Below are 6,000 nucleotides of genomic sequence, written 5' to 3' on the forward strand. Positions count from 1 at the left end.
CAGTCTGGAGCGAAAGAAGAAAATAATAAGTGGTTATTACCAGATGGACGGGAAGTTCTTCCAAAAGGTCTGGCCCAGAGAATAATGAGAAAATTACATGAGCAGACACACTGGGGAACACAAGCATTAGTGGATCAATTTGAAAACAAGTTTGTCTGTGTGGGAGCTTATGGTATAGCAAAAAGAACTCTTGAAGGGTGTTTAACCTGTCAAAGGGTAAATAAATGACAATTAAGAGAACGAATAAAAGGGGGGCGAGAATTAGCTAAAAGACCGTTTGAAAAAGTACAGACAGATTTTACTGAGCTACCTAAAGTAGGAAGATACCACCACCTACTGGTGTTAGTAGATCATCTCACCCACTTTGTAGAAGCTTTTCCCGTGGCAAGGTGCGCTGCCAAAACCATGATTAAGATTTTATTAGAAGAAATTATTCCAAGGTACAGTGCTGTGGCAGTGGTGGACTGGGACAGGGGACCACACTTTACCTCTAAAATAATCAAAGAAACAACAGAGCTTTTTGGAACCAAGTGGGAATATCATACTCCTTGGCATCCACGAAGTTCTGGTAAAGTGGAAAGAATGAATGGTGAAATAAAGAAACAATTGACTAAATTAATGATAGAAACTAAAATGAATTGGGTAAAGTGTTTGCCATTGGCCTTATTATATATTCGGACCCAACCACGTACTGATACCGGAATCTCACCATTTGAAATGATGTATGGAAGGCCATATGATTTTGGAATCCCGATAGAGAATCCAAAGGTAGAAGATACCCTCTTAAGGGAGTATATAATTGAGTTAATGAAAAGGAGACAGCAATTGAGGAAGAAAGGATTAGTAACTCAGAGACCCCCGTTGGATATGGCAATACACAAAATTCAACCTGGAGACAGAGTGTTAATTAAGACGTGGAAAGAAACCTCCTTAAATCCTAGTTGGGAGGGACCTTTTGTCGTTCCTCTCACTACAGATACAGCCATTCGTACCGCTGAAAGAGGATGGACTCACGCATCTCATGTTAAAGGACCAGTCAACACTCCTGAATGGACTGTAACCTCTCAACCCGGAAATCTCTGAATGACGTTCAGAAAAGCAGGACTGGTAAATGAATCGCTTTGAGCGGGACGTAAAATCCAGCCTATACTCCTGGTTTGAAGTACCTTTGGACCTAACCCTAATAAGAGTTCGGTATAACCGTTAGCTGAGTGGACCAACCGCTTACCAGACCGGGGGAAGTGGATTGTATCAAATTGCCGAAAAAGGGAAAACTTTTCCTTTTTGTTGTGAATTTGAAACTGAAATTACTCTGCCAGAAAGACCTGTACGAAAAATTCCCTGTATAAAACACCCAGGCTCAGGGCATCAAGGTTGGGTCACTTGTAAATGTATATTATGTGGTATAGAGTGGTATTGTGTAGCAAGTAGACAGAATACCCATTGTATGAAATGTCAAGATTTCTTTACAGCTTCTGATGAGCAACTGAGTGTTCTGGAAATTCATAAGTTATTCTGCGGATGGGAATGGTTGGTACCAGAAAACTGGGAGGTCTATAAAAAGGATTGGTTCAAAACTTTAGAACAGTGTGGCATTAAATTTGCCTGGAAAACAAATCTAACGACCAGCCAACTTTTAGAAATACTAGAGGAGCATATGAAGCAAACGTGTCTTGAGAAATAGAGGGAAGAACTGGAAGGTTGTAAGAGTCTACCCAAAACCCATACTCTCCTGAAGAATATTGACTGCTGCCGAGAAGATAATGCAAACCTCGTTGCTCCCTGCAAAGGAGTAGACGAAGGAGGCAGAGCAATAATACGGTGGAGAACAGATATGGGAAATTAGATATGGATTGTAGTGTTTTTGTGGCAGCTTCCCCAAAGCAGGGAAAGTCCACATCAACCATACAACTGGACCTTGACCAGAGGGGGCGATTTGAAAATAATTAAGAGTAATCTTACAGGAGGACCTCCCAGTTTCTCTGCTACACTGTGTCATCTAGCACCTTTATCACATTTAAATTTGAAACCATACTATCTTTGTCCCGCATCTAATCCAGGGAAGGGGTATTGTAATTTCCCTAATCAATATTATTGTGCGTACTGGGATTGAGCCTCAATTGCTTCCGCCTGGACCCCTACTTACCAAGATAAGTATCTAGCAACAACATGGGGACCACCCGGCTGCAAACCTTCACAAATTGTTTTGTCTAGAGGATTTAGGAGGGATAGTGATGCCTGCTGAGCTGGTGCTACGAAAAAATCTAGGAGCCATAAGCTGGGGTGAGATAAGGAAAGGGTTTAATTATGCCAAGGCAAAAAGATATTACACGGCGCGCGCCCCGGGCTGTGCCCGGGATGTTACATTTATAACAATATTTGGCCAATCCTAAGTGTGTCCACCCTATAACTTTTGGCCTGGTCCACCCCCTGGCCCGCCTCTTGGAATTGGGTCTGGGGTGCTTTTTGGGACCCCCTCTTCATCATTCTTCATCATCTTCAGGGTACAGAGAGCAGGGTGACCCAGTTCTTTGACTCTGTCCTGCGGTTTAGGCCAAGATACAAGCGTTCTCCAAACAAGACAGGCTTACCTTGACTAAGAGACTAAACATCATCTACTGGATATGGGGGTAGGATGATATAGGGAGTATGGAATGGGGTGAAAGGATTAAGGAATGTATAAACTAAGGGATACTACGGGGAGGAGGGAGAAAGGAGTTTATTTCTAAAATCTACTTCTATTACCTATAAAACTTGTAAGGTTTACAAAATTAGAAAAATAAAAAGACATTAGGGGTTTAAGGCATCAATAGCAATTGCAGTTATATAACCCTCCAAGTAATAAGACCAGAGGACCCAGGATGGTTAATAGGAAAACCTTGGGGAATCAGATACTGGGAACCTGGAACAGACAGGGGAGGGTTGATAACAATAAAAAAACAAGAAATAACTCAACACCCTCTGGCAATAGGACCCAATAAGATAATAAAAAAGAAAGAGAATAGCTTGAACCAGAAGGAGAGTGGGAAAAGAAAGACTTTCAAAGACTCAACTGTCCCGACTGTTAACTTTAACAACTCCAGTGTAACCTTAACCTACACCAAGGTATATGAGAAAACAGAACCATTATTACGATTAATGCAAGCGGCCTACTATACACTTAACCACACTGACTCTAACATGACTAATTCCTGTTGGTTGTGCTATGATATCAAACCCCCATTTTATGAAGGGATAGCTTTGAACACCTCATTTAAAATATCCAATCAGGGCGACCCTACACAATGTAATTGGGAAGAGAAAAAGGTAGGATGTAGGGGCTTGTCTGAGGTACAAAGGGAATGTACCAGGGCAGAGACGCCCAGAGAGCATGCGCCGAGGTTTACAACCCCCATTGGAGAAAGAGATCACATGGTTATGGGATATAAAAGGGAGCGGGAATTTCGAATAAAACCTCTTTGTCTACCATCTCACAGGGAGCGTACATGATTTCTTTATTATATAAAGGCAAGCGACCGCATGGTCGCTGCATCTGGTGACCCAACCTGGGGCCGAATCTACATTAGATCAGATAGCTTAAACCTGTAACAGGTATTATCGGTAGGAATCCGTTTATCACTTCAGTTTTATAAAGTGGGAGTCCTTTTACCGAAAAAAACCTAGACGTCTGTAAACGTTGCCTTGGGGGAGACCAAGGAACGAAGTTAGTGAACTCAAAAAAGTATAGGGAAAGTGCACAGAAAAAAAGAAGAAACGAGAAGAAAGAAGAAATCACCGACAGATCGGAGCGGGCAGCCGGAGAGAGTGGAGCGGGTCCAACATCCATCGAGCGGTGAGTGAGGCTGAGAAGCAAAGCTAGCACATAACATCACGGCTAGAACTGCTCCCTGGGAGGCAGCGATCCCGCAGCTCGGATAACCCGAGCAACAAAGCACGCTGAAACTGCCGGGAGCTCTGCCGCCGCCGCCGCAGTTAAACTGCCGCGCGGAACCGGCGCCGCAGCTGCCTAGCACCCCAGCCACACCGTCGGACCCCCGCATTGGCTGTCTACTTAGCAGAAAGCCTTGCAGCTCCGTGCCGCCCGCCGCTGCTGTGCGCGTTCGCCGCCACTCCTGCCGAGCCCTGCGCGACCGCGTCCAGCAGCCCCCGAACCCCACCTCGCCTAGTGATCCCCGCCGTCTGCCCTCGCCGAGACCGAGTCCGCCGCCGTTCGCCGCCGCCGCGCGCCGCACCGAGAAGGAGCGCCGCCGCCGCCCGCGCCGAGGAGAAACCGCCAACCCGTGCCGCCAGACCGCGCCGAGCCCCGAGCCCGCACCGCCACCACGGCCAGCGCCGCGGAGGAGCCGTGCCGCCGTCACAGCCGCCACAGATCGAGCACGCCGCGCGCTGCCGCCGAGCGCCGCCGCCGCCGCCGTTTGCAGCCGCCGCCGCTGAGCCGGGGAAACCAGCCGACCAGAACCGGGAGTAGCCAGCAACCACACAAAGAACTTCCGCCTGCGTGCGTCTAAAGCGCCGAGAAAAGGTAAAATGGGGAATTTTTTCTCCACCGCAATTTCACAAGACACAGATGCACTGGCTATCCTTCTCAAACCATATCATGTACAAGCCTCAAGGGCCGAACTTACTGAGCTTGTACGCTGTGTTTACACATGTTATCGGTAACAAGAGCAAAACTCAAAGTTTTACAAAAGTTTATTTAAGGCAAATGGGCAAACAGCACTGGGCGGATGGGGTTTTGCCTCCCCTATACACTCCGCAAATTCAATAAGTTTCAATTTTTCTTTTTATAGACCCAAATCTCCTCCCAGGTTTCTGGTTACCAGTTCATTCTGCGCATGTTCTGTCTTTGTTACCAGGGAATCTTCCCTGTTTCTTGTCTTCCTTATCAGCTTCTCTTGGCGTCTTCTTTCTGGCCGCCTCCTTCCTCTTATCAGATTGTGTCTGCTAAGGGTGTCTTGGTTGTTAGGGGCCTCCCTTCTGCTCTATGTCTTCTTTGACAGGTTCTACTGCAGTTGCTAGGGAGAATGCTTTCTACATAGATAGTTAACATCTAGAGGTAACATAGTAGAATATAATTCTTCATGATAACATAACATCACAGTTCACAATTACAGTATTACAAATATAATTTGATAAGCAAATTATCTCTTTTTGTCTTTATTGACTATCACAATTCCTCCCCTTCTTATTCTCCGGTAATTTGCTTATCAAACCTCATTACGACTTCCCGAGACGCAATTAAGGTGGGAGGTTGTTCCGCTTCAGGTGTCCCTTCATTCGAGTCCAGATATTGTTGTCGCATTACCATAAGTTGTACCGTTTCAACTCTGCTCTTAATAAAAGTCACAATTTTATTCAGGATACAGGGACCAATTGTCAAAATTGTTACCAGCGCTATCAGAGGAGCTATTAGGGTAGAAACTAAGGTAGTTAGCCAAGGTGATTGGTTAAACCATGATTCAAACCAGCTTTGTCGAGTTTCCCTTTCTCTTTTTCTTTGAAGAATCCCTTCACGTAATTTAGCCATAGATTCACGCACTACTCCTGAGTGATTTGCATAGAAACAACATTCCTCCCCTAATGCAACACATAGCCCCCCTTGTTGTAAGAAAATCAAATCTAATCCTCTTCTATTTTGCAAAACTACTTCAGAAAGTGAAGTGAGGGACTTTTCTAAGTACGATATAGATTTTTCAATTCTCTCTAAGTCTTCATCAACTGCTGCTCTTAGAGATGTTATCCCTCTATTTTGTTCAACATAGGATGCAATTCCCGTGGCTGCCCCTGCCTCTCCCAGACTGAGGAGCACGGCAATAGTTATGGCAGTAATCGGTTCCCTTTTTTGTATCCTGTGTGTATTATCGCCCCAATGGTCTAAAATCGATTCCTTTGAGTGATAAAGTATTCGGGGTATGATGGTTATTTGTACACAGAACTCTTTACTTTCGTCAAATATTTGTAGGGATATACAGGGAGTAACGCCTGTCTTTGAGCATATCC

This window comes from Neopelma chrysocephalum, unplaced genomic scaffold (assembly GCF_003984885.1).
Source record: "Neopelma chrysocephalum unplaced genomic scaffold, ASM398488v2 Primary Assembly neopelma1_96598, whole genome shotgun sequence".
Lineage (NCBI taxonomy): Eukaryota > Metazoa > Chordata > Aves > Passeriformes > Pipridae > Neopelma > Neopelma chrysocephalum.